The sequence below is a fragment of the Carcharhinus amblyrhynchos genome, chromosome 26, assembly GCF_965287045.1.
Source record: "Carcharhinus amblyrhynchos chromosome 26, sCarAmb.v2.hapA, whole genome shotgun sequence".
In the NCBI taxonomy this organism is placed as follows: Eukaryota; Metazoa; Chordata; class Chondrichthyes; order Carcharhiniformes; family Carcharhinidae; genus Carcharhinus; species Carcharhinus amblyrhynchos.
The window spans coordinates 13,480,018-13,502,656 of NC_137349.1; the positions used below are offsets into that span (position 1 = coordinate 13,480,018).

At 42.0% G+C, this 22,639-nt stretch overlaps 1 protein-coding gene across 1 annotated transcript in view; it reads right to left on the reverse strand.

The window, feature by feature from the left end:
* ell (elongation factor RNA polymerase II) overlaps positions 1-22,639 on the reverse strand; it is a 149,194-nt gene that overhangs the window by 54,132 nt on the left and 72,423 nt on the right. The window lies entirely within an intron of this gene.

Genomic DNA, 22,639 nt, shown 5'->3' on the forward strand with positions numbered 1-22,639 from the left:
TTTGGAACGCCCACGTCTGGGTGAGGTAAAGGAACAAAGGGATCTCAGTACAAATGCATCAATCTCTAAAAGATGTGCCAAAGGTTAGCAAGACCAAAAATAACAAGCACTGGGTTTTATTCCCAGAAGGATAGAATCGAAAAATAGGGAAGTTATGCTAAACTTGTACTGAACCTTGGTTATACCTCACTTGAAACACTGCATACAATTGTGGTTGGCATGCATTGAGAAAAGGATATTAAAGCAGGATGCAGAGAAGATTTACAAAGTTGATACTTGAAATACATAAGTATAACATATCAGGAAAGGAGTGACAGGCTGGGTCTTTGTCAGTAGGTCAAAAGCCATCAGCACTTCAAAAGGTATTTCACCAGATGAGAATGTCAAAAACGAGGTTGGTAGTGCAGACAGACCAAAAGATACATCGTTCCTCTAAAAGGAAGCATTTTGGGCAGACAATTGCACCATCCAGGAAAGGCCTATGTTAGAACTATAGAAGAAAGGGTACATATAGCCAACACACAGAACGAACCATAGCATCCTTAAAGTGCAGAAGGAGGCCATTCAGCCCAATGAATCTGCACCAACCCACCATTTTTTTTAAAAAAGTGTTATCCAGGCTCTACCTCTGTAACCCTACATATCTACCCCACTAATCCTCCCAACCTACACATCTTGGAACGCCAAGGGGCAATTTAGCTTGGCCAATCCACCTAAGCTGCAAATCTTTGGACTGTGCAAGGAAACCAGAGCATTGGAAGGAAATCCATGTAGAGAACATGCAAACTCCACACAGTCACCCAAAGCCGGAATTGAACATGGGTCCATGGTGCTATGAGGCAGCAATGGTAACAACGATGCCACCGTGCTGCCCATCAAAGGAGTATAATTAACTAATAGAGAGGCAGTTTCCATCTAGCAGCCTGAGGGGCAGGTTTTCCATTTAGCAGCTTGTAAGCTAGTTCTAGCGGGCCAGAAGCAAAAGTACGGAAACCTTCATTGAGCTGGTTAAATCTATATATTTGCCGAACCACGAAGAGACTTTCCCCAGAATAACTCCTCAATCGTATACAGCATGGTAAGTATAAGCTGGCCTTTACTTATAGATCAATTGAATGGGATGTTGTTTGGGAAGAGGGAAGTCCTGAAGAAATTCAAATCTCGTAAATCTATTTTGGATCAAATGGTTAATTTCTACTTAAACTGTGTAGATAGAACATAACAGTGCAGAAAAGGCCCTTCGGCCCACAATGTTGCGCCGACCAATTAAGAAAAAAGCAATGACCCTCTAACCTAAACCAATCCCTTTCCATCCACGGACCTCTTAAATGCCCCCAAACTAGGCGCATCTACAACTGCAGCAGGCAGGGCATTCCATTCCCCCACCACCCTCTGGGTAAAGAACCTACCTCTGACATCTGACCTATAACTACCACCCCTTAATTTAAAGCTACGTCCCCTCGTGCTAGCTTTCTCCATCAGAGGAAAAAGGCTATCACTGTCCACCCTATCTAAACCTCTAATCATCTTGTATGTTTCAATAAGGTCTCCTCTTAGCTGCCTTCTTTCCAACGAAAACAACCCCAAATCCCTCAGTCTCTCCTCATAGGACCTTCCCTGATATATAGTGTCTCTGATCATTATAGTTGTATTTGTGTATGTGTCTTTTTCTGCACTGTAATAAACAGTATTTGACAAGTGTCATGCTATGACTAGCTGGTTACTGTTCTCAGTGGGTCTTGCACATGACTCTTCACACCATTCTTGTGAAAATTATACACCACCACAAACCAGTGTCCCAGGTTGGGACACCCTCGCAAATAAGGGAAATGGGAGAAAGGGGGTACCAGGATATTGAATTCGGGTTTTCAGCCATGATCAAGATGAATGGCGGAGCAGACTCAAAGGGCCGAACAGCCTACTCCTGCTTCTAGTTTCTATAACATCAGCTGCACTCGTGACTTTTCTTTATTCAAAAAAGGCTAAGGTGACCTCATCAAGGTATAAAAGGTTTTGATAGAATGGAATCAAAACAGGATGTTTCCTTTCTGGGGAACAGCATAACTAGAAGTCATCAATATATTAGTTGGGGGCATATTGGTATTGTCGCTGGACTAGTAAACCAAAGACCCAGGGTAATGGTCTGGGACTTGGGTTCAAATCCCACCACAGCAGATGGTGAGATCCGAATTCAATAAAAATCTGGAATTTAAAGTTTAATGACGACCATGAAACCACTCAATTGTTATAAAAACCCATTTGAGAGAAGGAAGTCTGCTGTCTTTACCGGGTCCTGCTGACACGTGACTCCAGACCCACAGCAATGTGACTGACTCTCAACTGCCCAATGGATGGGCAATCACTGGTCCAACCAGTGACGTTAACGTCCCATGAACGCTCCCATGAACGAGATAAAAAAAATAAGAGAACCAGCAAGAAATCCAATAGGGAATTCAGAACAACCTTCTTTATGCAAAGAATGGTGAGAATGTGGAACCCGTTATCACAAGGAGTGATTGAGGGAAAGAGGAGCATTTAAGAGAAAGTCAGAAAAGCACATAAGGGAGAAGGGGAAGTAGATGGTCATGATGATAGCTTTAGAAGAGGAAAGATAGGAGGCAGCTCAAGTATACCATAAATTCTGGCATGGACTAAATGGCCTGTTTGTATGCAATATATCCTCTGCAATCCTTTCATAAAATTCATTCGAGATGTGGGCATCACTGGCTAAACCAGCATTTATTGCCCATTCCCAGTTGCCCTCAAGCTGATGGTAGTGAGCTGCCGACTTGAACTGCTGCAGTCCTGGAGGAGTAGGTACACTTACAGTGCTGTTAGGGAGGAAGTTCCAGGATTTTGACACAGCAACAATGAAGGAACGGTGATATATTTCCAAGTCAGGTTGGTGAGTGGCTTAGGGGAGGAGCCTCCAGGTGTTCCCAGGAATCTGATGCTATTGGCTTTTTAGTTGGTAGTGATTTTTGATTTGATTTATTATTGTCACATGTATTTGTATACAGTGAAAAGTACTGTTGTTTTGAACACACAAAGAACAGTGGTTAGCACTGCTACCTCAAAGCAATAGGGATCCAGGTTCAGTTCTAGCCTCAGGTCACTGTCAGTGTGGAGTTTGCACTTTCTCCTTGTCTGCGTGGGTTTCCTCCGGGTGCTCCGGAGGTGTACGTTAGGTTGATTGGCCATGCTAAATTGATCCTAAGCAGGATAGATGTGCGAGGTTACGGGAATAGGTTCTGGTGAGATTGTGGTCAGTACAGATCCGATGGGCCAAATGGCCTCCTCCTGTACTATAGGGGTTGTATAGACAAGGAAAGGAGAGGATGCAGAATGTAGTTTTAAGAGAGTTAGAATAGAGTTTTAAGAGCATAGAACAAGAGTAAAACAGAATTAGAGGGTATGCTGGGCATAGCTTGCAAGAAGTAGCCTCACTCTGGCACCATAGTGGTCATGTGTTTGGAAGGTGCTGCCTAAGGAACTTGAGTGTCCCTGCAGCGCACATGGCTGCCAAGCGTTCGTCAGTGGTGGAGGGATTGAACGTCTGTGGAAGGGGTAGCAATCAAACGGGCTGCTTTGCCCTGAATGGTGTCAAGCTTTGAGTGTTCATCTAGGCAAGTGGAGAGAATTTCATTGCACTCCTGACTGGTGAATTGTACATCTCCTATGAGATCTGTTGAGCATTTTCAGCCTACAATATTTTTCAATCGGCATTCCAGCATCCACAATACCTTTTGCTTTTGTTGTTTTGTTGGTTCTCTCAAACAAACTGGCGGAAGGATGTGGTTGTGAAGCTGCTTCATCTATGGCTACGTAATTGTGAATGCACTGACAAGCCTTTGATCAAGAACATTGGCAAAAAGCACAATTACTGTCTTAACAAGCAGTCAGGGAGACACTTCAAGACATGAGTTTGAGTGGCGGTGTTGGTGCAATGCTCAGTGGCATCCAGCAGAGTTAGTGACCGTGTGTGTAGGCACTCTTGTTCAGTCATGATGTGCACACTGTTTGCTCCCCTTGAGATTGAATTGTAAGTTTCAAACAAAGAACACCACTCAATGGGAATCTCCATTTCCATTGTTACTGTACCTTCTAGGCACATTTAAACTGCTGTCTGACAAGAAAAGCTTGAAAAATGGATTGTGGTGAATAATAACTTGCTTATTTGAGCAAATGAGAGGAGTAGGCAGATCAGCAGGGAAAATATCTTGCCCTTGATTAATATAAATATCATGCGGCATTGTTGCAACACTGAGCTCCTCAGAACTCCAGTTTGAACAAATGGGTATAACAGAACGTACTTTTGAAAATAAACCTGCAACCGCTGTCGGCAGTTTTACTATGCTGTAGTGCAGTTTCAACAGAAGTGGTTAGTGCTTCTAAAAAACACCTTGCATTTACATAGCATCTTTAATGTTGTAAATGATTATAAGGCTCTTCATAGAGTAATTATCAAACAAAATTTGACACCAAGCAACACAAGGAGTTATTAGGATACATGATTGAAGGTTTGTAGAGTGTGACTGACAGATTTTAATTTTTTAATTCTCAAAATAATTTCAAAGATGCAGCATCAGCAGCTCTAGATTTGTGTATAACTTAAGGCAATGTAAAGAATTGCAGGTTGATTCTTGCAGATCCTGTGGTAGGCTGCTTCATTATACATTACAAATGTAGTTTATAGTTTGCCTGCAGGCTTCTTTATTGCAGAAAACACCAGGTTTATAAAAAGTTCCACAAACATTGTACAGCACAGCACCCAGAATCACTGGGCTTTCTTAAAAGAAGTTTTTAAAGTAGAATAGAGGGGGATAGAGGCATTTAGGGAGGGATTTATAAAATCACAGAATCCCTACAGTATAGGAGGCCATTCGGCCCATTGAGACTGCACTGACCACAATCTCACCTAGGCCCTCTGCCTGTAACCCCTCAATTTACCCTATTAATCCCCCTGACACTAGGGTCAATTTAGCATGGTCAATCAACCTAACCTGCACATCTTTGGACTGTGGGAGGAAACTGGAGCACCTGGAGGCCTAGGCAGCTGAAGGCATGGCCACCAACAAAAAGGGGATTAAAATTGGGAATGCAAAAGAGGCCAGAACTGGAAGAGTCTAGAGATCTAGTATTGGACAACCAATGCTGTGCAACCCATCAGTCAAATATCCATGTGATAGTTTGGGAATCTAAATATGACTAATTTCTGATTAGTGAATAACAAATGAGTGAAAGACTCCTCCTTCGAAACAATATGATAGAAGACGTTTGTTAAGAATTTGTACAAATACAATTTACCTGTATGATGAATAAGTATTTCTACTAAAAATAAATTAGATATGGCGCTGGGGCTAAAGGGATCAAAAGATATGGGGGGGAATACTGCATGTGCCAAACATCATTTAACTGCTAATACCTTGCAGTTATAATTGCATTTTTCACGTACAGAAATTCTTCAAAGTAGGCTTAAGAAGAACGTCTGTTGAGCAGTGAACTGAGAGATTGGGAGTGGCAATTAGAAACATGCTTAAAGATACTGAGTTTGAGGCCGTGTTTAAAAATGAAAAAGGCTGGTGGAGGGATTTCAAGAGGAACTGAAGGGTCTCCCATCCGAGCTAGGACAACGGGAGAAGAAGGGATGCCAGGAGCTTGTTCAATGCCCAGTAACTAAAGCCAAGAGCTGCTGGTGCAGTATTTAGCTAGAAATCAGAAGATCTCAGCTTCTATCCTTGGTGTGTGCTAAGATCTCCTCAGCCAGATGATAGGAAAATATCATGCTTCTTCAGCATCCTGCATTTGAGAAATAAATATCTTCCAGGGATCAGAGCTCCTGGTTACTATTAAGAGTTGGAAAGTGAGGCTGCATATTAGGTATGGATTTAATGTGTAATAATGACACACACACTGCCTATACTCACACTAGGTTGTCCAAGTTGACCCATCTCAATACCACCAGATTCCAGATCCTCCAAAATGCAGAAGCAAGAAAGAATCTCCAAACAGCAGCATCCTCTTGCAAAGCAACATGGCCAGCATCGAAGCATCAATCACTCAAAACCGGCTCTGCTGACACCAGATTCCCGAAGCAGCTCTATCTGGAACTTGGTTGTGGCAGAAGACTCTCAGGAGGACAGTGCAAACGCTTTAGGGATATTCTCCAAGCATCTCTGATCAGATCAAACATGCTTGTTGACTCATGGCAACCCCTGACTCATGGCCAACCAAAACAGAGAAGATTCACTTGAGAAGACACCTCTATCGGCAATAGGGGTGAAGGCAAGGCACCAGAGACAATGCACAAACCTCAAAATTCATTTATCTACCCTTCAAGCACTGATCTGTTCCCAATGTGGCAGAGTCTACTTATCACATATTGGACTTAACATCCATTTCAGAACTCATCGAACCAAAATAGAAACAAGTCCTCCTCAATCCCAAGAGGCTATCTAGGAAGATTCACTAAAACTGTGCAAGTCAGCATTGCCTGTAGGAATGACAGAGGGAGGAAAAGGAGGAGAAATGGACAATTTTAAATAAAAACTTACATCTGACAAAATGATCAACTCTTGACAATATTGTAAATTATATCCCCTGGAGCCAATCCTCCCCAGAATTTTTAGTGAGTTATACAAACATTTAACAGAAACATAACTAAAGAAACTTCCAGCCACCCACTATAGCTGCAGCTCGGAATCTGTCAGAACATGTGGTTACACTAAGCTGAATATTTTCATAAGTTAGACTTACAGCTGAACAACATGAAAATGAATTTTATAGAGTGCCTGATCCACATCTCTCTAACCTTTCAGAGCCTGTCACATGCAACCACTCTTGTGCAAGTAAATGGTGACGTCAATTTGTGCATAAGTTCTCATAACTTGCAACGATTCATCTGTTTTTGATATACTGGCCAGTCCTATGAGATCTGAAAAGCACACAGTATCAGATAGCAAGACAGAGGAATACAGACTGACACAGATGAAAAGAGAAACATTGTCATGAGAACCAACTTGGTCAGCCTTCTAAATTTAATACTGGCTTCAACAATATGCAGCCATTACCACTGCTCCCAATTTTTTGAAGAAGTCGCTGGAAATATTTCTACTGTTTCCAGTTGCAGTTCCTCTAGACCAACTTTTCTCTTTTTACTTGATTATTACCACCCACTTTTGCTTTGCACCACTTAATTACTCCTTACAACAAAAACTATAACACTGACGAAGGGTTATCTTGACTCAAAACTTTGGCTCTGTTCTCTCTCCACAGATGCTGTCAGAGCTGCTAAGATTTTTCAGCATTTTCAGTTTTTGTTTCATATTCCAGCATCCACAGTATTTTGCTTTTGGCTTTTACACTTTGAAAGTATTTCATTGGATGTGAAGTGCTTTGACACAACCAGAAGCAACAATGTAAATGCAATTCCTTTCATTCTTGCTCCTGCCTTCAACACTATCACAGAATTTTTCTTTTGTTCTTTTTCCTCTCTGCACTTGCCTAAAACTTGTTTCATTCTGTATCTACTGTATCTGAAAGGCTAGCTACTTTACACATCAACTCTGCTTCTCTCTATATGGATTTTTTCTCATCTGCTGAGCACAAGAGGTTATTGCAGAAGGTCAGGGGACATGGAGTTGGGGGTAGGGTGTTAGCGTGGATAGAGGATTGGTTGTCAAATAGGAGGCAGAGAGTGGGGGTCAATGGGTGCTATTCAGATTGGCGGTTGGTGACTAGTGGGGTGCCCCAGGGGTCGGTGCTGGGGCCTCAGCTATTTACCATTTATATAGATGATCTGGAGGAGGGAACCGAGTGTAGGGTGTCGAAATTTGCTGATGACACCAAGATTGGGGGAAAGGCAAATTGTGCGGAGGGTGTGGAGAGTCTGCAGAAGGATCTAGATAGGCTGGGCGAATGGGCCAGGAAATGGCAAATGGAATTTAATGTTGGCAAGTGTGAGGTGGTCCACTTTGGTAGGAAGAATGGTAGGAAGGACTATTGCTTACGTGGCGAAAAACTGCAGCAGGCGACGGTGCAGAGGGACCTCGGGGTCCTTGTGCATGAGTCGCAAAAACCCAGCTTGCAGGTGCAGCAGGTGGTCAGGAAGGCGAATGGGATGCTGGCCTTCATCACGAGGGGGATTGAATATAAAAGTAGGGAGGTCTTGCTGCAGCTGTATAGGGCATTGGTGAGGCCGCAGCTGGAGTACTGTGTGCAGTTTTGGGCGCCGCACCTGCGCAAGGATATTTTGGCCTTGGAGGGAGTGCAGAGGAGGTTTACTAGGCTGATACCGGAGTTGAGGGGATTGAGCTATGAGGAGAGGCTGAATAAACTAGGCTTGTACTCGTTAGAGTTTAGAAGAATGAGGGGAGATCTCATTGAGACGTATAAGATGATGAATGGGATGGATAGGATAGAGGTGGAGAGATTCTTCCCGCTCAAAAAGACAGTAGGACTAGGGGGCACAGCCTCAAGATAAAGGGGAGGCGGTTTAGAACGGAGTTGAGGAGGAACTTCTTCACTCAAAGGGTGGTGAATCTCTGGAATTCTCTGCCCGTTGAAGTGGTGGAGGCTGCCTCGCTAAATATTTTTAAGAAGCGGGTTGATGGGTTCTTGATAAGAGAGGGTATTAAGGGTTATGGGGAGAGGGCGGGAAAGTGGAACTGAGCCACGACAGATCAGCCATGATCTTACTGAATGGCGGGGCAGGCTCGAAGGGCTAGATGGCCTACTCCTGCTCCTATTTCTTATGTTCTTATGTTCTTATTTCCAGCATTTCATAGAATCTATAGGGCAGGAGGCCTCCATTTGGCTGATCAAGCCTGTACCAACAACAATCCCACCCAAGTCCTATCCCCATAACCACACACATTTACCCTCCCAATCCCCCTGACACTGAGGGGCAATTTAGCATGGCCAAAATCAACTTAACCCACATGTCTTTGGACTGTGGGAGGAAACCCACACAGACATGGGGAGAATGTGCAAACTCCAGACTGACAGTGACCCAAGGCCAGAATTGAACCCGGGTCCCTGGCACTGAGAGGCAGCAGTGCTAACCACTGTGCTGCCACGCTGCCCATTGAACACTGACAGCAAATGAATTTTGGGGAATCTTACCCTGGTTGGGGAATCGAGAACCAGGAGGGACAGTTTCAGAATACCGAGTAGACTATTTAGGACTGAAATTGAGGAAAAGTTTCTTCACTCAACGGGTAGTGAACCTGTCAAATTCTCTACTACAGAAGGCTGTGGAAGCCATGTCACTGAACATATCCAAGAAAGAGATTGATAATTTTTTGGATTTAAATGGCATCAAGGGGTATGGAGAGAAAGCAGGAATGTGGCTTTGAGATTGAGGATCAGCATGATCTTATTGAATGGCAGAGCAGGGCTGACTAGCCTACTTCTAATTTTATAAAACAGATTTGAAGTGTAGTCACTGTTGTAATATTGACAACAAAGCAGTCAATTTACACAGCAAGCTCCCACAACAGCATTGAAGCCAGATCATCTGTTTCAGTGATGTGGGTTTTGAGGTAAATATTGGCCTTGGACAAAGAAAGTGGTACCTGTACTTTTTCGAATAGTCCAGAGGATCTTTTACATCCACCTGATAGGGCAGATGGGTTTAACATTTCATTTGAAAAATGGCACCTCTGACAGTGCAGCATCCCTTCAGCACTGGCATAACAAGTGTCAGCCTAGATTTTGTGCTCTAGTCTCTGAAGCAGGGCTTACACCTACCACCTTCTGAAATGAGTATACTACAAAGTGAGCCAAAGCTAACACCCCACTGTAAACTGCGAATAAATAACATCTCACGTGACTGAAGGAAATGGAGAAAAGGGAAATGCAAAAGTTTGATGCAGAACCTCAAATGCCATTAACAAATAAGAAATGTTTTAGCAGTGACTTCCAAAAATTAAGCTTTGTAAAAGCTCAGTACACAATCACAGAACAAAAGCATTGGCATTTCCTCAACATCATTTCCAGGCACCCCCTTTGACAAGTTATACCTTTTCCCAGAAAGTGGAAGGGGGAAGGGAAGTCACTACGAGCCAGGAGCTTACTGTAAGAAGCAAACAAATTATTTTTGTCACATTTCCAGGGTCAGAAAGTAAGAAAGAATCTAAGAACTTCTGCAAACCTATTAACACTTCATTCACTGCATGCAGGCAAAGGAAAACAGGACAAAACATAAAATGTTTCTTATGCAAATCATTGAATCATAGCGTGGTTATAGGACAGGAGGAGGCTATTCAGCCTGTCATATCTGTGCCAACTTTCTGCAATAGCAATTCGACTAGTCCCACTCTCCTGCCTTTTCCCTTTAACCCTGCAATTTTTTTCCCCTTCAGACAATGGTTCAATTGCCCTTCTGTAAAAGCTCTGAATGAATGCGTCTCCACCACACTCTCAGGTGGCATATTCCTGATCCTAATCACTCTCTGCCTAAAAATGCTTTTCATGTCATTTTTTTTTTGCCAATCACTTTAAATCAGTATGCTGTGGTTCTTGACCCTTCTGGCAATGGGAATGGTTTCTCCAAACAGCTCTCCAGATCCTTCATGGTTTCGAGTACATTTATCAGATCTCCTCTCAACCTTCTCTGTATGAACAGACCCAGCTTCTCCAATCTATCCCTGGAACCTGCCTGAAGTGGTTTATGCTTGAAAAAACATTGTTTTAACAAATGAAGTTAAATGCAGAGGACATAAGGATAAACCCACTGAGTTAAAGGGTAATTGTCAATGTCTCAAATGCATTACCATTCTATTATTAAATATAAGTTCATTTCCTAGCTCCATTATATTTAGGGAACGGGGGAACAAGAGGAAGGTAATTCAGCTCCCTGAGCCTGTTCCACCATTCAACTACACCATAGTTGGTCTGTATCCCAACTCCTTCAAATTGATTTGACTCTGCCACCCTGAACACCCTTGTTTGACAAAATGAGCAAACTTTTCTTTAGGATATTACATGGATTGGGTAAGGTGAAGAAGAGTACGCTGTTCAGTGTGCAAGGCAGATTTTCCTGTAAGGGGCACGAAAGGGCAAAATTTTAAATTTAGGATTTAAAACTTGGGCAATTTTGAGCTTGTAGTGCCCCTGACTCAAAAACTGAAAATACTGGAAAATCTGAGGTCTGACCGTATCTGTGGAGTGAACGGAGCTAATATTTCTCCTTCAGAGTTATCCAGATTTGAAATGTTAGCCCTGTTCTCTCTATATAGATGCTGAGATTTTCTAGCATTTTCTGCTTTTGTTTCAGATTCCATCATCTGCAGTAATTTGCTTTTAGCTAAGCGGCCCTGACTTTCTTGCTGGCGCAGCTGGTAATATTAACATATAATGGAGCTATATAACCTAGGGATTGTTGGCATAACCATAGAATTATAGGAACTTTACAGCACAGAATGAGGCCATTAAGCCCATTGTGTCTGCACCTAGCCAAAAAATGGGTCACCCAGTCTAATCCCACTTTCCAACATTTGATCCATAGCCCTGGGCACCTCAAGGTTACTTTTTAAATGATTTGACGGCTTTTGCATCATCATCCTTTCAGGCAGTGAGCTTCATCCTCTACAGCTCTCGGTGAAAAATATCTTTCCTCATCTCCCAGCAAAACATACGTATCTAAATCTGTGCCTCCGAGTTACTGACACCTCTGCTAAATAGGCTATTTCCACTCATTCTATCCCAGCCTCTCTCAATTTTATACAACTCAATCAAATCTCTCTCAGCCTCCACTGAAGTGATCTCAATCAAAGGCACTGCAAGGTGCCTTAGCATCTCCTGATGTCATCTAATAACTGTTCTTGGAAAGTACATTCACAAAAATCAGGAGGGAAATGGCATAAGCTTACCAACAGTATTCATCCTTCATGCTCCAATTCTCTACCAACTCTCATCACCCTCGCACATCAAGGAGGCTTTTTGGAGAGATACAAGAGGGTGGCTGGTTTTCCAATGACATTTAGCACCACTAAAAGAGACAAACTGTACCTCCACAGTAAGAGGAAATATTGTGCAGTTATAAATCAATCCCAGGGGCAATTGCCATAGTGGGTCTCTTAGTTGCAAGGTATTATCTAGAAGATTTATATAGCATACTTGACCCAAACATGGTTCAATATTCAACTACAAATGTGTTTTTGAGTTGATTTTTCAAAACTTTCTTTCCCAAGAGAACAATATTCCTAGTACTTCGTGTCGTTGTGTGTGCTTAATTCTGGACCAGCAGATGGGCGCCATAACAGCTCAGTGACTATCACTGCTAGCTGTGCAGATACATGGATTTGGGCCTGTGTCTGTGGGAGTTTGCGCGTTCTCCCTGTGGTTGCGTGGGTTTCCTCCGGGCACTCCGGTTTCCTCCCACACCCCAAAGGTGTGCTCTAAGGCTGATTGGTATACCAAATTGACATTATTCTCCCCTGAATCTGGCTACATTAGGGGTTCCACTCACATACACACAGGGCAGGGTAGGTGTAGGAAGATGTGGCGGCGCGGGCTCGTTGGGCCGAAGGGCCTGTTTCCCGTGCTGGGTTGTTCTTTGTTCTTTTTGTTCTAAATGCTGCTGGGAACAAGATACACAAATTACATTTTTTAATTTCTGTGTTGAAAAAGGCGAGTCTTGGGTTAGGTTTCATTTTTGAGGTTGTGAAGTGCAACTTGGGCAGTCAACCCAAGTTTTCTTGACACACGTGGCTTCAAATCAGGATGCCTATGATGCATTTCCATCCCTTTCAATACCATATTCGTCACCTTCTCCATCACAGGACCATTTCTGGTGTGTCCTTGAACTTGAGAAGCTGTCACAGACAAATCCACGAGTGAAATATAAAGAATATTAGTGAAACTAGTTGATGGCATCAGCTCAATAGGTAAAGGCAAGTGTGATAATGCATCTGCATTACCATGGTACTCTGAGTATATTTTATATCACAGGAATGTGCTGACCATCTTTGCAATTGGCTAGCAGCTAACAACAGCATGCCTTTATATAGCTCAAAAATTGTAGTTAAGGTTGATGATCAGTAAACAATGTGAAATGAGAACCATATAAATAATGACGAAACCATCATACAGCAATTATAAATCATACTGAATGCTTCATTTTTCAGCTATGAATAGTTAGATTCACTACCAGTCAGACTACATAATGCACAATCCATTAGTCATTCTTCTCCCAAAGGCATAATATGTCAAACGACTGCCCCATTCACTAAGGTGAAGCATCACAAGTGAGCAGAAATGGTAGTCTCAGATTAAAGTAGGCCGAGGAACGGCAAATAGATTTCAATACAGTTAAGTGTGAGGTCCTGCATTTTGGAAAGTCATCCAGACTCAAGACGTTGGCGCTATTCTCTCTCCACAGATGCTGTCAGGCCTAATGAGATTTTCTGGCATTTTCTGTTTATCTTTCGGATTCCAGCATTCACAATATTTTGCATTCATATTATTATATGGCAACAAAACTGGTTTACAAAGCTGTGGTAATATTCACACCCCTTTATGTTTTGAGAAGCTTGGACTATATATTCCAGACATATTAAGCAGTTGGACAGGTTCCACATGGGATGTGTTTGAACATGGGCATCAAATAAGAGGACCAAGTGCCCAACACTAAGATATTTCAAAGTGCAGAAATGTCAGAATCCTTGTACTCATCATCAGACCCCAGTTCAGGTGGAGCAACCATGCCTTGTACACCGCCTGAAGTTGGCCAAATTAAGGTCCAAGAAACCCTTTAAGGCAAATCTGCTTTGATTTATTATTGTCACATGTATCAACATGGTGAAAAGTATTGTTTCTTGCACCTATACGGACAAAAGATACTGTTCATAGAGAAGGAAAGGAGAAAGTGCAGAATGTAGTGTTAGTCATAGCTAGGGTGTACAGAAAGATCAACTTAATGCAAGATAAGTCCATTCAAAAGTCTGACAGCAGCAGGGAAGAAGCTGTTCTTGAGTCAATTGGTACATGATCTCAGACTTATATATTTTTTTCCCAAAGGAAGGTGGTGGAAGAGAGAATGCCCAGGGTGCACAGAAGAAGGTGGAAGAGAGAATGTCCGGGGTGCATGGGGTCCTTAATTAAGCTAGCTTCTTTGCCGAGGCAGTGGGAAGTGTAGATAGAGTTAATGGATAGGAGGCTGGTTTGAGTGATGGATTGGGCTATATTCACAACCTTTTGTATTATCTTGGCAGAGCAGGAGCCATACCAAGCTGTGATACAACCAGAAAGAATGCTTTCTATGGTGCATCTGTAAAAGTTGGTGAGAGTCATAGCTGACAATGCCAAATTTCCTTAGTTTTCTGAGAAAGTAGTAGCATTGGCGGGTGTTCTTAACTATAGTGTCGGCATGGAGGGATCAGGACAGGTTGTCGGTGATCTGGACACCTAAAAACTTGAAGCTTTCAACCCTTTCTACTTCGTCCCTATTGATGTCGACAGAGGTACGTTCTCCTTTACGCTTCCTGAAGTCAATGACAATCTCCTTTTTGTTGAAATTGGAATGCACTGCCAAGCAGGGTGGTGGAGGCAGACATGCTGGGATCGTTTAAGACTTATCTGGGTAGCCACATGAACAAACTGGGAACGGAGGGATACAAACGAATGGTTTAGTTGGACCAATGAGCTTGGAGGGCCGAAGGGCCTGTTTCCTGTGTATTGTTCTTTTTATTGAGAGGTTATTGTTGCCACACCAGTTCACCAGATTCTCTATCTCGTTCCTGTACTCTGTCTCGTCATTGTTTGAGATCCGACCCACTACGGTGGTGTTGTCAGCAAACTTGAAAATCAAATTGGAGGGGAATCTGGCCGCAGTCATAGGTGTACAAGGAGTATAGTAGTGGGCTGAGGACATAGCCTTATGGGGCACTGGTGTTGAGGATTATCGTGGAGGTGGTATTGTCACCTATCCTTACTGATATGGTCTGTGAGCTAGGAAGTTCAGGATCCAGTTGCAGAGGGAAGTGCCAAGTCCCAGGCCATGGGGTTTGAAAACGAGTTTTGTGGGAATAATAATGTTGAAGCCTGAGCTGTAGTCAATAAATAGGAGTCTGACATAGGTGTCCTTGTTATCTAGGTGTTCCAGGGTTGAGTGCAGGGCCAGGGAAATGGTGTCTGCTGTGGATCTGTTGTGGCAGTAGGCAAACTGTAGTGGATCCAGGTAGTCCAGTAGGCTGGAATTTATTTGTGTCATTACTAACCTTTCGAAGCACTTCATGATGATGGTTGTCAGACCCACCAGCCGACAGTCATTAAGGCACTTTGGTTTTTCTTAGATACAGGGATGATGGTCGTCTTTTTGAAGCAAATAGGGACCTCAGATTGTTGTAAAGAGAGGTTGAAGATGTCTGTGAATACCTCCCCCCAACTCCCAGCTGATCCGTGCAGGATCCCCATCTGGGCCAGTCAATTTCCATGGGTTGACCTTCAAGAAAGCTGCTCTGACATCTGGAATGGTGACCCCCAGATGTAGGTTCATCCGGAGCTTCCAGGGTGGAGGGCATGCTCTCACTGACGTTTTGCTCAAAACAGGCATAGAATGCATTGAGCTGATCAGGGAGACGTGCATTGGTGCTGGCGATTTTACATGCTTTTATCTTGCAGCCTGTTATGTCTTGCAGACCTTGCCATAGTCGGCAAGGGTCGATGTAGCTCGCCTGGGATTCTTATCTTGATCCAATACTGTCTTTTGGCACCTTTGATGGATCTCCTTAGATTGGCTTTCTTGAATAGGTCAGTGTTGCCTGATTTGAATGCCTCAGACCTGGACTTCAGCAAGCAGTTGATATCCCTGTTCACCCATGGTTTCTGGCTGGGGACGACGCAAATTTGCTTCTTTGGCACGCAGTCTTCGACACACTGATAAAATCAGTTACAGTGGTGCCGTACTCATTCAGGCTGGTCGCAGAGTTTTTAAACACTGATCAGTCCACTAACTCCAAGCAGCCCCATAGGAGATCATCCGATTCTTCGGAATGTCTTACAGGTCTGCACTCGGGCCCCACAGCCGTGTTAGAATGTACAAAAGATAACTCTAAATAGGCAAGAAATGGCCAACTTTAATAATGATGGTAAACTGATGGGCCTGACAACAAAAGTTAACAACAGAGAAGAACATATCTGGCATGAAGGATGCTAGCACCTTCAGAAGATGGGAGAGATAAAATTAGGATAGTCCAAACCCAGTTTGACTTCTTATTAAAACAAGCTATACCAACGGTACTTTCTGAAGCAGCAGATTGTTTGACAATTCATCATAAAGACAATAATGGACATATTTTCCCTGAATTTATACCCATTAAACTTCCATTCCTTTAACTAACTTCAGCAGTAAAGTTTTAAATCTAGCATTACAGCTGAATAAACAGAACATTAAGGGAAAATGCTTAAATGCTGATTCTATCCCCAATGTAGCTTGATTGCTCAGCCAGGTATCTGTGCAACAGAAATCAAAACATTGCAGGTGTGATTCCCAGTTGATAACAAACTCACTGATCTTAGTAGGGGTGCTACAATCAGTTTGCTTGTTATGCTAGGCACAAGAGGAAAAGAAGCATAGCATGGGGCCCCCACTGGATAAAAGAGAAGTGGCACTGAGTTTGGGATCCCCACTATCCAGTGACCTTGCTACAAAGTGTGTGCAGGGATCCCCTGTGAGAACAAGATTAGGTTGGCCTGTGATCTCACGGTGACTATTCACTCCCACAGGACTGGAATGTGTGTGTGTGGCTGGCATCCATAGAGCCAGTACTTCAGCAAGAGTCGGTGTCCCAAAAGAGAAATAAATAAGGCTATTAATTGTACACATGTTGAAGTAGGAAATACATGACTGTTTCAAAATATGCAAATCACACAGCTCAAAAAAATACAACTAACCACTCTGGTTTTTCTGGTAAACACAGTTAAACACTTGGTCAAATGTAATTCAATTAACCTCCCAAAACCATACATTAACCGGTCTCTTGGGAACCCTCGTACATGCAAATATTGAAAGGGGGATTTTGTGATTCATATTTTTGGAATGAGCAAAGCCAACTATTGTTTCCGAATTGGAGGTTATTTTTCCGCTTTTTAACATACAGGCATACTGAAGATTTAATCCACTGCATTAAGCTGGGTCCACATGAAGCTATGATTCCAATCACAATGTAAACTCCACACAGTGCTCCAGGTGCAGCCTCATTAATGCCCTGTACAGCTGTAGCAAGGCTTACCTAGTTTTATACTCCACCCTTTACAATAAAGGCCAGCATTTCATCTGCCTCAAAGTAGAAGGAAAATAGCACACATCGTGGAAACCTGAAACAAAAACAGAAAATGCTGGAAAAACCCAACTGTGAGGAGTTATGAAGACTCGATACATTAATGCTCTCCACAGATGCTGCTATACCTGCTGAATTTTTCCAGCATTTACTGCTTTTATTCAATTTGCCTTCCTAATTACTTGCTGTATCTGCATGCTAACTTTTTGCAACTCATGTACGAGGATGTCCAAATCCGTCTGCACTTCAACACTCTCAGAGAAAGAGTGGCATTATGGCAATGTCACTCGACTAGAATCCACAGACCCAGGTTGGAGACAAGGTTCAATTTAAATTCAATGAATAAAATAAATCTGCAGTTGAAAGCTAGTCTCAGTAACGGTAACCATGTTGTTGTAAAAACTTATCTGATTTACTAATCTTTTACGGGGAAGGAAATCTGCCTTCTTAACCTGATCTGGCCTACTTGCGACTCCAGACCCACAGCACTGTGGTGGACTCTTAGCTGCCCTACCAGGTCACTCAGATCAAGGCAAATCGAGATGAGCAGAAACTGCTGACCTTGCCAGCAACAGCCACATACCATGAAAGGATTTTTAAAAAAGTCTCTCTCCTCAACTTGCTTTCCTATTTTTGCATCTTCAGCACATTTGGCTACAATCCAGACGTGTCCCTTTATCCAAGGCATTAATATAGATCGTAAATACCCTTGATTCCTTGAGCTGTTATCTTCTGTCGTAATCTTTCATATAGCATCTTACTGAATGAATTTTGAAAATCCAAAAAATCCTTTTTTATCCACCTTGCTTGTTACATCCTCAGAGAACTCTAATAAATTTGTCAAACAGTCTTCCCTTTCACAAACCTCTGAATGACTATATTGATTTTTTACACGCTACAACTTCCTTAATAATGGATTCTAGCATTTTCCCAATGATAAGTGTTAGACTAAAGGTCCTTGCTTTGTCTCCCCACCTTCTTGAACAGAGGAGTTATATTTGCCGTTTTCCAAACTGTTCTTTCCAGAATCTCAGGAATTTTGGAAGATTATAACCAATGCATTCACTACCTCACTTCCTGTAGGGTGCAGTGAACTTGTCAGCCTTTAATCCCATTAGTTTTTCTATTGTTTTTCCTTCAGTGATCGTGATGGTTTTAAGTTCCTCCCTCTCTTTCACCTCTTGATTTTCTATTTTGTTGGAATGTTTTGTACCTTCTATTCTGAAGACAGCTATAAAATATTTGTTCAATATCTCTGCCATTTCCTTGTTTCCTATTATTAATTCTTCAGACTTACCCTCTGAGGGACCAACACTCACCTTAGCTACTCTCTTACTCTTTATATTGTCATGACAACGAATCATAGCCCTGAATTACTTATGTACATATTTAATTTTTAAATAAGACATATGTTTTAAAAAAGGATATCACAAGTCAAAGATGACTGAGAACGCAAGTTCTGAGAATGTAATTCATTGACTCCATCTACACTTCCCGCTGCCTCGGGAAAGCAGTCAGCACAATCAAAGATCCCAAGCACCCCAGACATACTCTCTTCCAACTTCTTCTGTCAGGAAAAAGATACTAACGTCTGAAATCACGTACCAACTGATTCAAGAACAGGTCCTACCCCACTGCCACCAGACTTTTAAATGGTCCTATTATATATTAAGCTATTCTCCTCATCCCACTACATCTTGCAACACTATATTCTGCACCCTATCCTTTCCTTCTACTCTATGTACTCTATGAATGGTGTGTTTTGTCTGTATAGTTTACAAGAAACAATACTTTTCACTGTATCTCAATACATGCGACAATAATAAATCAAATCAATTTAATTCAGTGACCATCTGTAAAGTTCTTGTGTGAATTACACGCAGTCCCAACAGAGACCACAAAATGCCACACCTTATTTCAGACTGACGCTTAAAAAAAAGCAACACAATAACTGTAATTTCCTGTGAGATAATGGAGGTTGATTACCATCGCAGTAGAAACCATCTCTTTTGAATTATATTCCAGACTGTGGGCATGATATGATTGGGAAAGAGCAGTCTGTGTGCTACTCAGGTATTGTAGTTTTAATCTGCTGGCATGGGCTGTGAAGATTACAGCTGCAGAACATTCATCAGGCATCCCTCACTTGCAACGTAAAAAAACCCCTCTCTCTCAGATTGCTGGAAGCAAGTCAGCAAATTCACAGTTGAAAAGGAAAACAGGACAGCTCCTTTCAACTAGCCTGCAGAGGCAAGAATCTCCAAACCAACTGCTCAGTTGTCAAAGTCAGTGCTATCGGAATCACCCAGCTTAATTGCCACAATGTTTCACCATCTACTTCTCATGATCAAGCCAAAAGGTGATTTGTATTTTATTTATTTTTGAATTCATTTCTCATCTTTGTATGTGCTGTTTTAGTATTTTCTTCTTGCAATTTAGTAACTAATAAAGTCACTCTTGAACTCAAGAAAGCTCAGTGAAATTGGCCTCTCTTTAAACATAAATATATTTGGGCTGAGGAAAGGGATGGGGTGCTTTTTAAATTAACACTGTTGTGACCAAAAGGGTTGAATACAGAAACAGCATTAACATTTCAGGTCGATGACCTTTGGCCAGCCTTCTTTGCAGACATTTGAGATACAAATTATCAGAACAACTTGATTGTTTTTCGGATATAAAATTGTAGTACATTTTATAACTGAATAGCTTGCCAATTCTCACCTTGAAGATAAATGCACACTTTGAATAGTCATTAGGCTGAGGTTTACAGGGCAGCTGCGTCTGAAGAACTATTTTGGGGATGGCGGCAAGTGTTAGTACTGACTGCACATAGCAATCTGCAATGTAAAGGAAAATACATTTTGCTTAAAATTGTATTCCTTTCTCAGAGTTATAAAGTCAATGCGCAGAGTGGATGAGGCAAGCCCCTAATCCATCTCGTTGCTTGCTCCAAAAAACAATTCAAATTGAATCCAATTCATGGTCCCATAAGAACATAAGAACTAGAAGCAGGCGTAGGCTGTCTGATCCCTTCAGGCTGCTCCACCATTCAATAAGATCATGGCTGATCTTCTCGTGGACTCAGTTCCTGCCTGCTCACCATAACCCTTAATTCCTTTACTGTTCAAAAATGTGTCTATCCTTGCCTTAAAAACAGCTTGCCTCAGCTGCTTCACTGAGCAGGGAATTCCACAGATTCACAACCCTCTGTGTGAAGAAGTTCCCCCTCAACTTAGTTCCAAATCTGCTTCCCCTTATTTTGAGGCTATGCCCCCTAGTTCTAGTTTCACTTGCCAATGGAAACAACTTCCCTGCTTCTATCTCATCTATTCCCTTCATAACATATTTCTGTAAGATTTCCCCTCATTCTTCTGAATTCCAATGAGTATAGCCCCAGTTTACTCAGTTTCTCCTCATAAGCCAACCCTCTCAACTCTGGAATCAACCTATTAAATCTCCTCTGCATCCCCTCCAGTGCTAGTATAACCTTTCTCAAGTAAGGAGACCAAAACTGTACACAATATTCCAAGTGTGGCCTCACCAGCACCTTATACAGCTGCAACATAACCTTGCTGTTTTTAAACTCCATCCCTCTAGCAATAAAGGACAAAATTCCATTTTGCCTTAATTACCTGCTGCACCTGCAAACCAACTCCTTGGTTTGCAGGTGCTATAAGGGACATAAAAAAGTAAAGGGAAGTTTATTTATTAGTCACAAGTAACCTTACATTCACACTGCAATGAAGTTACTGTGAAAATCCCCTAGTCGCCACACACTCTGGCGCCTATTCAGGTACACTGAGGGAGAATTTAGCATGTCAATGCACCTAACCAGCACATCTTTCAGACTGTGGGGGGAAACCAAATCACCCGGAGGAACCCCACGCAGACACAAGGAGAACATGCAAATTCCACAGAGACACTGACCCAAGCATGGAATCAAATCCAGATCCCAGGAACTGAGAAGCTGCAGTGCTAACCATTAAGACACCACGCTGCCCCATACTTCTCTCTAGTCTGAAACACTATTTCCCCTAGGCCAATTTTGTACCCATGCTACCAATATCCCATTAATCCCATGGCTTTAATTGTGCTAACAAGCCTATTATGTCTATCATTATCAAATGCCTTTTGAAAATGTATGCATCAGCCACACTCCCACATTTTTGAAAATGTATGTACGCATCGCCACACTCCGACATCAACCTTATCCCTATTAGTTCATCAGAGAACGCAAACATTTTTGTCAAATATGACTCAGTTCGAACAAATCCATGTTGACTTTCATTTATTAGTCAATACATTTCCAAATATCACTGCAAAACTGTTATTTTTTCTAAATTGCAACTTTTTTTTTCTAATTCCAAATTATATTTCTTCCATATCTTTTCAACTCAATACTTATATTTTGGGAACATTTGTCAGTATATGAAATAGTACTCCACTGACATTACTGCTTTCCAAAATGGTGCTTACCATTGGTAGCTGATTTTCCCCTTTACAACCTTGGGATAATGAAGCATCCCATTATTTCTCCATTAGCAAATAATACACAAACCAGGGAATATCTAATTATTAAACTCAAGTTTAAATATCATAGGAAACTTTGAACCTACTTCAAATTAGACAATTTTTTTTACAAACCAGCAATGACAAAATGACTTTCTCCTCAGAGAGATTTACTCAAGAGGGACAAGATATCTGAAAGGAACTGCAAACCAGGAGAAAGCAGAAATAAATAATATTTTGAAACATTCTACTTTAACTTATGTTTAACATTTAATCTCAAAGACCACTCTGCTACAGAGTATTCTAGAAACTTTTCAAAAGCAATCTTAAATATGATATTGCAAGATTTCAAAATGCCACTTGTAAATGGTATATATTCTACATGAAAATTAAATACAATATGTAGAGGCTGTGGGACTGCTACTGGTCCTGATTTTTTCCTCGAGTGCTGTTGGATGTGTTGTTCAGGGTTTGGTAAGAAGCATGAGGGCCAAGCAGGCACTCCGTATGGAGGACTATCTGCCGGTGTTGTGAATATGTTGGCAATGGCCATGATTGGTGCAGAGTAGACACTGACAGCCTCCAAAAGGATGTGTAAAGAGGCCCATGGGACCCTGTGGTGATGCAAAGAGGGCCACGTGACTAGGTTTGTGGGGGAGAAGAATGTTATAGCACAGTTGGAAAAGGGGAATTCAAAGGCTGCATCCAGAACTGGGCATAAGAAAATACAAGGGTGCCGCTGTTAGTTCTGTTAATTTGAAGTAAGTGAACACAAGGGTGTTGCAGATAAAGGTTATTTTGATTAATCCACACAACCCAGACCGTGGGAAGGTTCTGGAAAAGTGGGC